The sequence below is a fragment of the Oenanthe melanoleuca genome, chromosome 1, assembly GCF_029582105.1.
Source record: "Oenanthe melanoleuca isolate GR-GAL-2019-014 chromosome 1, OMel1.0, whole genome shotgun sequence".
Classification (NCBI taxonomy): Eukaryota; Metazoa; Chordata; class Aves; order Passeriformes; family Muscicapidae; genus Oenanthe; species Oenanthe melanoleuca.
The window spans coordinates 35,873,408-35,890,941 of record NC_079333.1 but is presented as its reverse complement, the minus strand read 5'-3'; the positions used below and the strand labels follow the sequence as shown (position 1 = coordinate 35,890,941).

The following is a 17,534-nucleotide window of genomic DNA, read 5'->3' as shown; positions in this document are numbered from 1 at the left end:
TTATATGTAACCTGGCATGCTAAGAAACTAGAATTCTAATAGGTTAAGGAGTGGTGGTCCGAGTTTGTGTCTCAGCTTGTTGGGAAAATCCTATATAAGAGTATGTATTGGGGAGAGTTGGTGTCTTTTCTGCCTTTTTGCCATTGCTCTTCTATTTTGCTTGTGCTCGCTGCCACCATCAGCACCCAAGAAGAAGACAGGAGCTGCTGCAACATTGCCTTCCAAAGCTAACCTGCAGTTTACATCTCCAGTGTACACAATACATGATTACTACAAACATGCTCACTGCTTAACTCAGTTTGTCCACAATGGCAAATCCAGGAATCTAGAAGACTTTTTACTTCTGAGATGAATGTGGAATAAGGAACCTGCAGACTAGGAAGCTATTTCTCAAAACATAAAATCATTTTATCTAAAATTCTGCAAGTTTATCTCGAAGAGAGAATTGGAATAACCCATTAATCAGGGATCCCTGCATTTTTTACATACATATTTTAAAGTTTCTTCTGTCATGGAAAGAATTTGAAAGATGCATTTCCACTTAAACCCTAAAAGAACCTCTGTCATTTTTTTCCCATTAATTATTTGGAATTTCTTAAACAACAAAAGGATTTCTGTCAGTTCTTTTCATTCATTACCCAAGATGTGACAGCTCATTAATTCCAAACCTGCTTTATAAGATTATAAGGAGCACAGAGAGGCAGGTAACAAAAAAATTTCTGCTGCATTGTGTAGAGAGTGCACTGTGCTGCCAGAAACATGTAAGAAATAAAATCTTTTAGATGAAAGTTAATTAGTAATTTAGCTGCAACTTAAACAGAATTACTAATAATTTTCAATCTGAAACACTATGAAAATGAAATGATTCAAGATCAACAAGCCCTCAAGAGATTTAATAATATGCCTTCAAAATGAAATCAATATGTTTCAAACTTCTCCCTCAATATTTCGATCGTATTTTTAATGAGAATGAAATAAGGCAGAAAGTTATTTTTGTTTGCATGAGAGAAGTTCAAATTTAATTTTCAGCTACATATGGTAACATGCCAAATCCCACAGTAGCAATTTCTGATGATAGTGAGCCAAGATATTACATACCCTTCCCTGCTCATACTCATCACTGCACATCGATTGGTTTGCTGGTAAATTCTTGATGTTTTATTTTTCCTTAAAAGTTTCTGTGTTCCCAAATCCTATAGTCCTGATGTCCAATCCTTAGGCAAAGCAAAGTTTTCTGGGAATAATACCACTTGGCACTGTCCCATCCTTGTGTAAAGCCTTAACTTAGGGTAACCCCTTAAGTTTAACACTGAGATCAGCAGAAAAATTGTATTGTCTATGAGAAAGGTAAAGACATTGTCCCTTTCCTGTATTTAACTATGTGTTTAAAAACTGATGCAGTGGAAGGGAGCAGACTGACAGCCCCAGGGACTGAAGCAGCTCATTTACAGGAAAGTGAGGAGCATAGCAACATACAGTGGCAATGGAAATTCCCCAAAACAGCCCAGAACCCACCTGGAGAATGGGACCCATCCTCCTAACAACACCTACCAGTCTCAGGCCTCTTTCTCCCAAGACTGAAGTCAAGTTTCCTAAGTGCTGAGTGGGTTTGGCAATTAGCAAACTGTTGGGATCACCATGTTGCAACTGGCCAAACTCTAGGCAGGACCACAGGTTAAGAGAGAAAAAACTTTTTGGGGTTTCTCCGCAGACAAAATAATCATTGATGGCAAGCAGTATAAGCTGCATTGCATAGAAACCATCAGATACACATTAATCCAAACTAAAAAACACCCCAACAAAATACTTTTTTAGAGAGTAATGTTCTTGCAGTGAAAAATATTCCAAGATTCTGGAAACTCTTGTTCTCTGAACAAATACAATTTTGTTAAAACTTTTGTTTTTAAAGACATTTTCTTCAATCTGCTAGCAGTAATCAACACAAAAGGTGCGTGAGTGAGATTAAGGGTTTACAACCGACTATTACAATAAAATCTATGAAAACCACAGTGGTATAAACAGTCCAGCAACTAAAATGAAAAAACACTACCTAAGTCAAAAGACTGCTTAAGAATTGAAGCATCATTCTGTCTTACCAGTACATTCTCACAGTTTGTCAGGTTACTGCTGAAATCCTGACTAGTATGGTGTTATGGCAGCAAGTATTTGCAGGCATGCATTTATTTTGTAAACCCAAACTTGGAGGAAATCTGTTTGATAACAGAAAAGTTGCACTAAAATATCCTCTGAGAGCTAACAGGGAAAAGTAATGGCAGTAACACAAAATGACAGCTAATTAAAAAAAAATTAACAAAGAATACCTGAAGTTAGTCAATTTTACTTGGACTAAAACTTTACATCCCTGGAGAGGAAAATGCCAGGTACCAACTAAGCCTTTTTCTCTTGGTGACACTCAAAACTTCAAAATTACAGGATGCACCTCCACTCAGAAAGCTCTGAGTGCCAGACACAGGAGCTGAAGTTCTCTCTTTGCAGGCATGTAAATTAATGAAGTCTCCCTCATACCAGTGGTGTGATTATTTCTCTAACTGTAAATCTGCACCCTGGCTGACCCCTTTTCTGTGCTCCATCATCCTGACCCCAGCCCGGCTATTCAGGTTCCAGCCACAAAAAAGGTAAAAGAACTACAAAAATTTCCTCTGCCCCTACAGAAAAAACCCACCATGACAACACATTAAAACAAACCAAGAAATTGCTGCCAGCTCAGAATTGTTCCCAGACAAAACTAGGGATAATCAGAGAGGTTATTCAGCACATCTCTCTGCTAATACCATTTCCATCAGGACACAGTATCACACCAGCACTTAGGGGCCCCTCTAACCAAGGCAATTTCAATTCAAACATTACCACAGTTCTTAGCTAAACCCTTGAACAGCTGGAAATTACAGAAAAAAGTAACTAGGGAGGGAAGGGAGGTTAGGATGTTCATAGGACAAAGTTAATTCACAGCTGGTATCTCTGGAAATGCAAAAGGCAGATGTGCAAGGCACAGGAGAGCCTGCAGGAGGGAAGCTGTAATTTAGGACCAGTGAGAGGTTATTTTGTTTAGAAAACTGCAGGTAGCAAGGTAGAAAAAGAAAACAGAGAAGAAAGATAATGCAGATGAATGACATCTGAATGACATCTGTCATTCATCTGTCAGTCTGAGACAGACTGTCTCAATACATGCTTGTCAAGACATTTTTCAGAAAACCCAACAAGAGTGCCTCTCACAGAAATCAGTATGGGAAAAGGGTAAGGACAAAATCATAGCTTTCCCTGGGAGGTGAGGAATGGCTGCTTGGTCAGCATCCCTAAAGAGTGAACACCTTCTCCTGCCTGTGTGATGAGCCTGGTACCCAGAGCCAGCTGCTGCTTAACAATGTGCAGCTGAGATGGAGCAGCCCAGCTGGGGTCCCCCCTGCTGCACTGGTCAGATATTGCTGCTTGTGCTGCATCAAACACAGCATACAACCTCCCAAGGCTGGGATACAGCCAGGAAAGCAGCTGAATTTGGACTCCCTGACTAATCATACAAAGGGCTGGTCCATTCAACAAGGGTGGAATGTCTTAAAAAGAATGTTACTTTATATTTAATAGGGCCTGAATGCAACAGACAACATAAATAATATGAACTATTATGTATTTTCATGGTGAAATCCTAAGCATCACTGCCGTTTTCTCAAAACCTACAGACAGTACCACTACAGTTTTCTCCACAAAATGAGCATTTTCCTCTGGGAATCTGTATTTACCCACTGGCTTTAATGCTTATGACTTTACCAAAATATGTCTGTCAATACACATACAGATATTGTTTACCACAACAGTCACACTTCCATTACAATGTTTCTTTTAAATGGATGGACCAGGACAAGGCCTTCTCAAATCCCCTCTACCTCTATCAGATTTGTATTTTTTGAGAAAAATGCACTAAAATATCTCCTTCTTCAGCATATGAAAAATTCAGTGCAATAACAGAACTTTCTCTCCAAGTAAAGCAATTTCCACTTCTTCTGCAGGATCTACTTCAGTAAGTTTGGTCTGTAGACATTAATACTCCCTTCCCTACAGAACTGAGAGAAATTCCTGTTTATGTTGATGTCCACAGAAAAATTACAAGGGACTTCCATAGAAGCAGACCTTCTCAGTGAAAATAAAGATTGACACTGACTGTTAACATACCACAGACGGAATGTTAGATGAGAGAATTTCTTCTTTTTATGACTATGGAGAAGGCATGGAGGAGACATCCACTGTGGAAGTATTGCCTAATAATCCAGCCTAATCCAGCCCAGCAGACCTCAGCAATGGTGACAAAAGGAATTTTTCCTTGAGACAGTCATTCCTCCTATGAGTCAGACTGTGACACTTAATTGGACAAGGTGTAGTTCTCGAATCTTTCAGAATACAAATACAACTGTGAGGACCACCCTCCTGAATTAAGAGCACTATATTGAGTCTCATTAACAAAAGCTCATGACTTCTAAGGTAATTATTAACTCAGCTGGAGGCAACAGCTAGCAGGGATGTTACTTCAACAAGTGCAAGACAATTAGCAGGTGTTTAATGTGAGCCATCAAACCTTGAGAAGAACAAGTATCTTCTTCCACATCATTCTTTGGCAGGAGGAAGTACTCAGCCTACTCAATTTTTAAGTTATGAGGAACTCTCACATCACTGTCATTAACATTGCAAAAGGCTGAAGATGTCGTATTTGCTTGTTTATTTTTTTAGTGTGATAACGGCTTAATACAAAATAAAGTGAGCTGAGATGCTTGAGCCTCATCAAAGGAGTGTGCACAACGAGGTAAAAGTCTCTCTCTTCCTCCAACAAGAAATGCTAATTTTGCTTCAGAAAACCTTAGAGAAGAGAATCTGGTTGAGTTACTGAAGGCAGAAAAATGATCAAAGGGAGCGGGAGAGTTGAGGCATACCCCTGCTGTTAGTGACTAATGGGTTTGTTTCTTCTGCCAACGTGTAAACGAGCTGCAATACCTATTGTAAGTCTCTGGAATTCAGCCTGAGTAGAAGTGAAAGATTATAAAGGAGAGCTCATCCAGGGATGAATAGAACTTTAAAGTCAGATGCACTGAATTACTATCTCTGCCTACTTCAGAGAGAGACTAAACTCGTGGCTAAATTCTTACAAGGAAATATTTTTCTGAAATGCACACTGTTACTGAACTACATGTCGGATTATTGCTACAAAGGGAAGGCAGTGTAGCTCAAATACAGAATACAAGAGAAAAACAAATGTACATCGTTTTCTTTGTTTTGTTTTTGTTTTACTTCAAAATGAATACTGAGTTGGCTGTAGCAAACTAGATACCTTCTCTTTCTAATCCTTTATCTAGCAACCGTGGGAAAGAAATGGGTAGTGCTTATTTCACTTATTCTAATGGGATGTGGTGCTGTCCCAAAAGACAAATTACACTTCTTGTCCAAAAGAGCTCCAATCATATCAATATGATATGTCTTTCCTTATTTCCTTTACAATGTGCTAATCCAGGAAATCTTTGTTTTCAAACATAAAAAATAATTAATATATTCACTCTGGCCAGGTGTGAGAAATAAATAATTTAGAGTACATTTTAAATAGAGATTATTACTGACATAAACACTCTAGGTGTTTGATTAGGAATGTCAATGGCTTCCAGCCACACTCAAGCTAGAAAACGATGCATAATGGTCTGTTAAACCATTTGAGAATTAACGATGACATCAGGTAATTTCAGTGCTGTATTGCCAAAAGACAGGAAGAAAGGAAGGAAGGCAGGCTTTTTCATTTGGAGTTAAATGCTCCCTGTAGTATTCACAAACCTAAATATTAGAAGAGTGCACAGAACTGAAAGCCTTAGAGGCTTCAAATCTTAACTTCTGTCAGACTCAGAGTGCTGAGACTGGTAGATGGTAACCAAAGGACCTGGCAGAATGAAATATCAGAACAGGTGACTTAAAAGTCCAAAATTTATCCTGTGTCCCACTTTATTCTACAAGTTTTTTGGAAACAGAAACAGTAAACAGGTCTCTGTAAAGAAACTGAGGACTTATATTTCAGCTTTAGTAGCAATAAAAGGAAGAATCTGCATAGCTCTTGACAGTCACCCTCTAAAAGAAAAATAGCAATTTTCCACAGGCATTGCTTTTAAAGTTCATTCCAGTTTGGAGATCCTGGTGACATTTGTGCATCAGGCTTTATTTACAGTGTTCCTCAATCAATACATGCTAAGTGCAGAACCGACCATGACTCCATTAGCTTTCCAGGAAAACAGAGCAGCCTGTCATGTTTTAAAGGAAACTCCTTCAGGCAATCTCAGAAAACACCTTCCCCTTCGTTTCCCTGAGCAAAAAGAAAACTATAATCCTTAGGAATGCCAAGCTCCTATCATTTGCTTTGGATGAAACGCAGATTAAACTTTGTCCAGAAGTGACTCTAAGTCAGTCATTTTCCTGAAGACCAGAAGCACTTTTTACTTCCACTGGTGGAATTAAATACAGAAAAGCTTTACCTCTACTCCTAACTGTAGTATAGAGTCACATAAGATTCAGCAGAAATCCTCTGGTAAGGAAAAGCATTGCTCAACTAGGACTTTTTCTGACCTTCTAGGTGATAACAGCAGCTTGAAACTGCACGTGTCATATCCCAGGTTGAGCAGCTTGCAAAGCTGGCAACAAGAAGATTGGAAAATTTGAGATGATCACAGTAAGAACATCAACCTCAGTCTCCAAACAACAATTGTAAAGGTCTTTTGAGTACATTATAAGCTTCCTCTCTTTGCTCATGAGGCTACAGGAATGAGTCTTGCTAAATATATAATGAAGAAAGAATTGAAAAGCAGAAGAATACACTCTGAACACCTTCAGACTGATGCCTTACACACAAGATAAAGTATGATATGCAATTGCTTAAAAATAATTTTTTAGGCATATGAAACCTCCTGAGGAACAACCTATCACTAAACAGAAGTATAACTACCATCATAGCCCTAAATGAGAAAGAAGATAAAAGCTGCCTATTGATCTTCACAGTAAACTTTGAAGAAGGTGTTTAGCTCCTGCTGAAAGTGAAGATTACAATCTGAGAGTTTTGTGAACAGAAAATGAATAGTCAAATGTGAGAATATTTCACTTCAAGCAGATTTAAATAACATAAAGCTTGCAAATCAAGATATGCAGGTAGTTTAATGTTAGTAGTACTCTCTGTGTCGATTTTAATCTGATTCATACCTCAATATCTACTTCACCCATTTGTGGATTTTGCTTTTCTTGTGATAAGAAACACCTGAGATTAAATATTGATAAGTTCCCCTTTATCAGATCTACCTCTACAGATAATGCCCTTCTCCAAAAATGTTATCTTAGCACTCAGGAAATACAGTAGCTCTCAGTTTTTGTGCTTCAAAAGAGGTGTGCATCAACTTGCAAGCTCACCACACTGCTGTTTTCTCCAATATTCAATTACCCTTCATTTTCTACCCACAAAGTTACTTGATTCTCATCTTCTTTATAAGCAGGAACCAAACACCTTCTTCAGTTGCCCCAAAATGATGAAGATTGTTACATATCTCCAAACTTCCATTTTTTCATACTAGACCAGTCAATATGTGTAATAATATAAAAAAACTATTCTGGCTATTAATAAAGACACAATATGTTATCCATGCTTCCAACATATTTTTCTAGTATTAATAATCTATGTTCTGTTTTAACTATCAACAGATATGTCCTGCTCAAAAAATACACTCTGATTTATTGCCAAAATCTAATCAAGCTATAGCACTAGTCACCATGGAGTTAACTAATCAACAGTATTTACTTTACATCCTTGTTTGGGTGTGCAGCCCTGTTAGTTTGTCCCCAGATATCAAAGCTGAATTAACTCCCAAGTCTTTTAGCAGAAACTCTGGGACTCAGAGCAGGTGTGTGGCAATAGCCCTCCATCTATCTGCCAGTAAGTCAGCAGCACTGCCTCATGCTAATGTGGCACAAGCTGCTGAAGGTCCTCTAAGAAAAGGCAGAGTGTGGAAGAGCTTGCTCTGTACACCCTTAAACATATTGTGGCAGAAGCTTCTGTTATACCAAAGCAATAACTTCAACTAAAACTTTCAGTCTTCAAAGGGAATAATCATCTTGTGTCCTGAACTAAAAAATAAAAACCTACTTCTAAACAATTTTTGTCACACTGACATGTGCTGCCTTCTGATGTTGGATGAACCATCCTCAGGTGAGGCTCTGTGGTGGTCAGCTTCAAAACAATATTGCTGCTACTGAGAAGGTAAAATGTTTATTTGGCCAGCAAAGAGATGAAAGATATACACTGTAGTTCCTTAGGTTTATTTACTTTATGGGTACACTGCATTCAACCTCTATGCTGCTATATAAAGCAGAACCTGAGATTTTCAAAAGAAAGGCAACAGTTTCTTTTTTTTTTTTTTTTTTTTTTTTTTCCCCAAAGCAGCAAAGCAGCACTTGGTTGTGCTAACAGGGGATGACAGCACCTTGTCTCTGGCTGAAAAGCAGATTAAGATGCATCCAGTCCCATCTCCAGCTCCTCCTCCAGACGTTCCTCCCCTGTCACCCATTTGCACCCACCAATAAACTGTTTGTGCATCTGTGCTGCAAGATGGGCTCCTGAAATAATCAGGGTTTAAAATAAACCACAGAAGGAAAACAAATCCACCCCCAAGGCAGACAGCAGTGAGTGATGGCAGTGAGAGAGCAGGAGGAGAGGTGTGCCCATTCCCCAAGTCAGAATGGGGCAACTTTACCAAGCTGTTTGGTCACTGAAGAAATTAACATTGCACACTCCAATTTTGGTGATTACATCCTCCAATTTTACTACAGACATAAACTTTGACTCTGACTCCCAAACCCCCATCCCAAAAAAATCTATTTGAACTCACCACTCTCCAAAAAGCCTTTGATCAACAGCAAAGCAGGCAAAGCCAGAACCATTAATATTAACATAAAATCCTGCATGTCCCATCAGTAATGCTGAAAATATCCAATTTTCATCTTACACTGTTTTTCCACAATATGAAAAAATGAGTGCCCTCCATCCACACAGGCAGATAAATCATTTTAAAGATAGTTTTACAGCTGACAGACCGACAAGTAGCCCCTGACATTTAAATGCAATTTAGTTTTCGCAGTAAAATATGAAGCTCCCACAGTTTTATGTTCAAAATAAAGCTTACCAGTTAGAAAACTGATTAATAAAAAATTGATTTTGTAGCTAGGTAGAAAGTATATAAATCATACTTTTAAGTGATACAGGCTTTTCCCAATTTTTGAATATCCTTTAGAGATATTTTCAATAAAAAAAATTTGCAAAAAGCAAAACTGTATGGTTTAGACCTCAGAAATTTATCTGTGTCTACTGAATAGTCATCCAGGAAGATTGGAGTGACTGTTTTCAATCATAAAAAAGGAAAAGAAAAATGAAGATATGACTTTTTTTTTCCTGATATTCAAGTAATTTGATAGTAATTTCTTTGGTTATCAAGGAGGTGGAAAGTAAAATTTTAATCAACTTAGAGGACAATATCATAGCAATTATTCATGCATATTTGAATAAAGTAATTTTTTTGGAGTCAGATGAGGATTCCATCTTAAAATATCTTACAAATTAGTATAAAAATTCTCAGAAAATCAGTATGAAAAGTAATTAAAATAAGGTGAAGGAGATAAGCATGAATAAGGAGACTGGTTGTTGGGGTTCTTCCCAAGGCAGATTTTTTAATGACAATATCATCCTGTTTTTGTCAGACCAGGTTAAAGTAAAGCACATCAAAAGTTGCTTTGATTTTAGTAACAGAAAGTTCTACTTCTTGATGCCTACTTCACAACTTTCTGTTACAAATCAATTTTGGACAGATAACAGGCATTAATTGGGCCATATTTAATCACACTTTCATCTAACAGGCAATACAGACAAGCCTTATTATCTCAACCTCTGCTTGTCTTTGATTTTATATGCCCTGTAAATATCTACTAGCCAATTTATATTGGCATGGGGTCAATTTTACAAGCTGGTTGAGAATCAATCAGCAACAATTCCAAGACGAATTCCAAGATTCCCATTTTGAAGTAAAACTCACATTCTTGGACCAATCACCTTTTCTTACTTTTTCCACATTGGTTTTCCAGCTTGGAAAACTCAGCCTTGGAAAATGGGCTCAGGTGTTGTGCCCAGTACAAAGAAGAGAAGTTCAGGTGATAAAGAATGAGAGCTACCATCCCCTTCCCTGATGGGTGCAGCAGGACTCTGTGTTTCACCAGACAGTTCAAACCTTCCTCTTTCTCACCAGACAAGCTAAACAAACCTTTAGGGGCAGGTTCACCGTAACCCTCCTTTTCATTACGTTGGTTTAGCTCTTTTCTCAGCTCTGCTGGAACTCTAAAAATCACCACAAACACCTGAGAATATTCTCAGCCTCCTCAGCCATGACATGGACAGCAGGGTACACAGATACTGCACAACTGGAGACACACAGGGCAAGTGTGAAGACAAATATTACCCATATGAACCAATCTCATGTAGTCTGAGCAGCCAAATAATTAGACACCTTCCTGGTAGGGAAGTACTGGCCAGCTGGGAAACCCTCACACTTGGAAATCAGTGGGAATTTTCCCATTGACTTTGCTGAGAACAAGGGGCATCCCGAGGTCAACAACCTGATTTCAGTAGTTTTAATTCTCACAGAGCTTTTGCCCAGCCCTGTGCTTCAGCTGCATGAGTACCCAAAAGCTGGGAGCCTTCAGAAGGTGTGCACCACTGCAGCATCACCACTGCACGCCTGGTAACTGACTGGGAACTATCTTATTTAGCACCCAGGCTAATGTGGGATTTTCTGTTTGCTTTGAAGAAACAGCAATTTCACATGCAATTATTTTCTTCAGCACCATTTTTTTTTTTTTTTTCCTGTTGGTTCAATCTGTTACACACATAGCCAGTGATCCTGTGAACAGCGATGTATACGAATAATTTTCAGAATGTGTCAAGACCATACTGCCAACATAAATAAGTAGATGTGTGTATGGGAACAAAATCATTTTAGGGTAACGATACAACAGGAAAAGCTGTCCCCAAGTTTTGATATCTCAAATGTGTTGAAAAGAAAAAAAATCCTGTCCCAAAACCTTCATTTCCCAGAGTAACACTTGGAACACATTAAAATGTTCAGGTTATTAATATTAATTAATCAATTAATACTATTATAATTAATTAATTGCATAGTGCCTGGAGTCCTGGAAAGGGATCTTTATGTGTTGGAATAATAATTAGATGGTATTCTACTCCTGCAGTGCAGGAGGAATTTTAAAAGATCACAACTTTTAAAATATTCTCGGCACTTTGATTCTTCTGCAGAATTAGTCTTTAACATGCATTTGGGTTTTGTAGCCACAGGATGGCATTCACTGCTGTGCAAAGGGTCAATAAAATGTAAAATGTGAGTAGAGCTTAGGAAGCAAACTTTTTATCTGCAGAAAGGAAATATTTAATCAAGAATGATTAATACAAATTTACTGCTTTCTACTGATGACAACCATTGAATCAGGAATGTAATACAGAAATCTTAACATGCATAGCCCTAAAGGTTAATGTTCTTACTGCTTGGGCACCATGTCCCTCAATAGACAGATATCTTTCCTGACTCCAGTAAGCTGTGGCACTCTAAAAATACAGAGCAGCAATTCCAGCCTGAGACACTAGCAACTGCATAAAACACCACAGTTTAACTTCCACAGTTTACAGAGTCAAAGTCACTCTTTATTGGATTTATACAGGCTCATAATTTACTGTTTATTTTCCCATTAGGGCAGTATGGAGTAGGTGTTGACACATAGCATACCAACAGGAGGACAGCTGGACCGAACGAATGGCCAAGGTGACCGATAATTGGACTGCAAATGTCAGAGAGTGGGGCTGAAAAGACAGGTATATCAACCCACACATGCTTTTCCCAGTTGTGAAATGAAAGTTAAGAGCAGGGATGATCAGCTTCTAGTTGTTACAATTTATAGAACTGGGTTTGAAGCCAGTGGGAAGCAGCATCCAATTAACAGCAGTAGAGGCGTCTGAAGTGACTGGTGAAATGACTGGATTTAGAGGGATGAGCAGGAATGTCAGATGGAGAGACAACCAAGTAATGCTATTAACCTTTGTGAGATTGCCTCCCTGATAATGTGTTCTGGGGGACAATAAAACACTGCATAAGACAATATGCCCAATTTGGTAGTGCAGGACTGATATATGGGAGAAGACAGTGAATTTCCCAGGATTCATTTCATGGCCCTCCAATTAGCCCTCACTAGGTGGAGGGATCGAAAGGAGGAAGCAGAAAGGGTTCCTCTAATGAGTTGCTTTGTTGTTTTTTAGCAGAAAAGATTGAAGAAGTTTTAGGAGCTGCTTTGCTTTTGAGCCTGTCTCAGGAGGTGTTAAAGGGGCAGGGTACTCTGTCGGAAACAGCCATGAGAAAGCTCCTGATTTATGGCAGGTCTTGAAGAGCACAAGTACATCCTGTCAGGACCAGTGCAGGAGGCATGATCCCTTGGCACAGCAAATCAGATATGCCAGCCCCATGAACTAATCCCCATGGCCAGTGCTGGGTCACTACTGCAGATGTTTCTCATGATGTGGAGCCTCGCTTGACACTACCTAGAGATGCTGCCACTGCTCCCTTTGAGAAATTCCATACGGAATACAAACTAACTTGCTCTCCAAGTGCATCCAGTTTTAGAAATGGAGTATCAGCAGCAGATCTAATCCACAGATTACTAATATGGCAAAACATGTAAAAGTGATTTACAGGCTTAGTGAGGCAGTTTGTCAATCGAGCAAAGCTCAAGTGCAGTTCCTGCTTTGGTATGTAAGTCTGGTGAATGTGCTCTCAACAACCTTTAGAAAACACAGCACAAATGTGCAATTTACTCAGCTACTGCCTTCTAGGGATTCAAGGGCTGGTTGAGCGTACTGCACTCCAGGGAAACCAGGAGTGTGTCTCAAGTTAGGAAGAAGTCGGGAGGCAGCCCTCAGCTACAGCTTGGAGGACAGGGAAGGGACACCAAATTAGCTCTGCAAGAACTGAATGAGCTGCAAAACAGCCCACAGCTCTGGGCTGGGTGATGTGCTTTGTCAGAAAGCAGGATAAATGACTGCCTCATGCTAAGCCCTGAGCTGCAGCAGTAAGGATTTCTGCTGGGACCTGAGCAGCTTGCTGGAAGCTGGGCATCCCGTCACCACAGTGATCCATCATCAGGCACCCTCCCAGGGCTGCAGAAATAACACATCTTCTGTACACTTCAGACTTCTTTTTATTAAAAAAGCCACAGCTTTCAATTGATACTTTCACACTGAGAGTCAGATGTTATGAGGATGGAATGCCTGAAGAGAAGGCATTCAAAGAAAGTAGTATTTTACCTTTTAAATGTCATTCCCTGGCTGTGGTGCTGCACTCAGGCAGTATTTAGTGTGTTGCAACAAAAACACTGAAAGATCCTTAACTGTACATACACTTGGTAAATGCCAGTGGAATAGACAAAATAGGCTTTAGTCTCCAATTCAACCCCACAAACATATGTCCAAAGCTACACAAAGAGAATTTGTGCAGGTCCATTTGAACAACAGGGTTTTGGTGAGGAGGATAAGGAGTAAATGCAAATAAACCTCACATGTCAGTTAATATTTTGATTCCTTCTGCTACAAATTATGGTCCATTGAGACCAAGCTAACACACATCCCTCACTGCCTTCTGTCCCTCTCAGTCAACAGATAACATGCCATTTTGGCACACTTTGATGTATCAGATAATAAAGAATTATGTCTTAGCTTAGCTAAAATGTGTGGTCTAAAATTTGTGATTTTGCAGAAATTTTCTAAGTGTTTTTTAAACTGTGGTAGTGTTGGGGTTTTAAAAAAGTGTGGCAATTAAAAAAACATGTGTTTATATCCTCCCTGTTTTTTTTCCCAATAAAGACTTTAAAATTAGAGTCTGAGGGTTAAGAACATTTGTTTTAGTTTATACAGCACCTTAGATCTGGAAGGATAGTGGAAGAAAACAAGATACAATGGGAAAAACAGATATATTTCAGTTTGTGGAAGAAAATACTAAGTTATTTACTGGTATCTGGATTAAAGATAACATGCTGGGTCTCAGAAAAGTCAAAGCCATGAATCGACAGACTGCTATTAGCAATATTTGTATTTTTTACTTTCCCAGGGAATGTGAGAAAAAATAACTCTTTATTTTGATTCTGACATTTTTTGCTCTCAAGTGCTCATGTTAATCCTTGCTTTTGAATATTTAGAAGATTCCTTGCCAAAGAAAGTATTATTTTTTGCCAAACCATAAAATGTACTTTAGGACTGCTACAATAACATTTTCAATGTCTCTGTATCATGAGAGATTAGCAAACAGCAATATTACATTTGAGAATGATGAGATTAATCTGTTCCTTGACAACTGAAATTTGTTAGGCTGTGAAAAGAAAATTACTGGTTTTGAGGGCCGATTTCTTTGCACTTGATGCTTCAGGGCCTTTGTACTTTTCTGTTTAAATCATATCTTCATAAAAAGCAAAATAACTGTTTGGTCTCTGATTATTATCAAGCTGAAGTCAGATAAGAAAAACATTAGGATTCTTATGTTCTGTGATAATATATTTAGGGAGGAAAAAAAAAAGTCAATTATGCTTAGTAAAGTGATTCTCAACCTGATTAGAGGTTTTATTACCTCTAGGTATCTAATAAATACCTTAATTTGTGTCGTGTTACAAATTATGCTGAGAACTCCTATCTTATTTCAGCACATTTCACACAGTGATGCACTTTTGCCATAACAAATTATTTTTAACAGGAAAAAAAACCAAAACCCCAAAAGGCAAATGTTTTCCAAACAACCATGATTTTGTGTGAAATTTTCCTATCCTGTTCAGTATATCTTTTTGGATCAATATGAATATTTAAGGATTATATGGTGGAGGGACAGTGTGGTTATGTGGAAAAGATCTGAAAGATCAGAAAAAGAGGGAAAATACATTACATTGAAGGACATTATAGGTTATAGTGAGAGGACTGTGAGATGTGATGAGGCTCAAAGAAAATGTTGTGTATTCATTGTGTACTGGGAAAAGGTTCTCATCAAGTGCACAGACTGGTGGGGGCAGTTTTGTGGAATGCTGAGTTTTTAATTTATCACCAGTACTGGAAATTATGAACTCCTGAAAAAGAAAAGCACTAAAAAGGGAAAGACAAAAAAGAGAAAGGAGAGAGAACTGGCAAAACATGTGTCAAAGCAACCTAAAGGCCACTCAAGACAGCAAAATTTAAACATTATTGCTGGGATTTGTACACAGAGCACTGCAGGGTGATTGGACTTGGTGCATATAAATGGTGGTGTCAAGTGAATGTGCTGTGAAAAAATCCCAGAATTAACTTTTTTTTTAGTAGTAACAAGCCTGAATTTGGAACAGCTGAGAACAGATCACCCTGGGAGAAAGAACAAATGGATGCAAATCTTGTTTAAGGGCATTTTTCTAAATGATGGATTAATTAAAAGGAATACCAGGACTTCCTATGCCCAGAAAGGATTTTAGTACAGATGCAATGCATTCCTAACTGAGGAAGAAGATGCTCCCCTGGCCTAAATTCAACTCTCAGCTTGGTATTAGCTGGGAAGGCAGGAAAATAAGACCTCTGCAAAATGTGTGTGTGTGCATGAATGTTTGCATGCTCAAACATTACAGACATAAATTAACAGTCTGGCAGCTGATGGGTATTGCACATGCTACAAAAATCATGATATAGCACTAAAGCAGACATGTTTCACATAACACAAAGGCTCTGTATATCTAAAATAGATTCAAATCATGTGAAAGATTTCCTGTGGAAGATTAAAACATTGGTACATTCATATAAAAATGTGAAGATTTAGCAAAGCAGTGCACCCTGCACAATGACTCTTTGTTTCAACAAGCACAGAGCCTGGCAAAAGAGACACCCTGAAAGAGTATATCTGACCAATTTGGGCATGGTAGGTGGGCTTCAGCCCATAAAAAAGGGAGATACAGATCTTAAGAAACATACAATGAAGAAAAAACCTGTTAGCCCTGAGCTAATCTATCAGCTAATCCCTCAGTGAGAAAGCAACATTAGACCAAACTTCTAAATCCTGACTGAAAAGAAAAGCTTGGTATAGATTAACCACAGAATTTGCCTGCACAAGCTTAGCATGAGGAATGATTTATAAAACAAGAAGGAAGACCACTAATACATCCCTCTCTGTTTCAACAGCATTTAACACATGGGTGCAGACCTAAATTTTGAAGCATGCAATAAAACTTGATGTTTTAATAATACTTTTCCACCCATTTGCATTGATCTAATGCTCTGCTATCTCACAGTTCTGCAAAGAGAAGAGCAAGGTACTGAGTATATTTTAAATTGCTTTTCTCTCATGTATTCACCCACCCATTTCCAACACACCTGGGGAAATGCAGCCATGGGCACCAATGTCTAATTCCAGTGAGATTTTAATTAGATCTAGAGGGTCAAGGAAGTGCTGATACACCCCTAGGCTCCCAGGAGATGCTCAGCACCTTGCAGGGTGGCTGACTGCAGGCTGGATTTCCTTCCTGGCACGATTCCATCTTTTCTGTTATGCCTTTAAAAGCTTTGGAAAATGGCTGATAGGACAGCAAACAAAGTCTGTACACTGAGTATCTCCTTCCATGCTTCCATGCTGAGGTGCTTAGAGCCAAGACCTGCTGCTAGAATGCTGTGGGTCTACAAGGAGAATCCTAAAGAGGCATTTGATGCCCAGCATGAAAAAGCCAATAGAGCTGTGCTTTGTGGATATTCATTTCTTCATTTCATGACCCAACGGTTCAGGTCAGTGATTCATGAAATCTGTAAAACAACCTCCCTCCCTCCCTCCCTCTGCATGTCAGATATATGCTAATCATTCCTCAACTAAAGCAGAACTCCAGGCAATCAGAAATGTGATTTTTCTAGTCAGACACAACCACCATGGCAGACAGCAGTGTGTGAACCAAAGCCTCAGCCCTGGATGACTCTGATCTTGCCATGCTCTTCAAAACGTGAACCTGAATGAGTAGCTGCAAAATCATTTGTATCTTGATACTAGACCAGGTTTCCATCTCAACAGGTAAACAGTTTTTCATCCTGGATCATAATTCCAATTGTTCCCTGCCCATTTCTAGCAGACTCATTGTCCAATGAAACATCATTTAGTAAAAAATGTACTTGGGGCAGTATTCCACTGTAGATGGTGTATCTCTCATCATGTGTCAATGAACTGGGAAAATCAAATCTTCTGCATGAGCTGAGGAGGGAATAAATAATATATGAGCTGTGCTTTCTTACTTTAATACCAAATAAATTAGCACAAGCTTACATTACACCTGTAGAAGGTCTGTAAACTAGCTGGCTCTTTGCTGTAATTGTCAAGCATTCATAACAAAACTCCAGTTTTGCATATTGAGTTATGAAGATTTTTAACTTAGGAAGC

At 38.7% G+C, this 17,534-nt stretch overlaps 1 protein-coding gene across 1 annotated transcript in view; it reads right to left on the bottom strand.

Annotated features, from left to right (window-relative positions):
• The window catches only part of FAT3 (FAT atypical cadherin 3), a 323,797-nt gene that overhangs the window by 108,822 nt on the left and 197,441 nt on the right, over window positions 1-17,534 (bottom strand). The window lies entirely within an intron of this gene.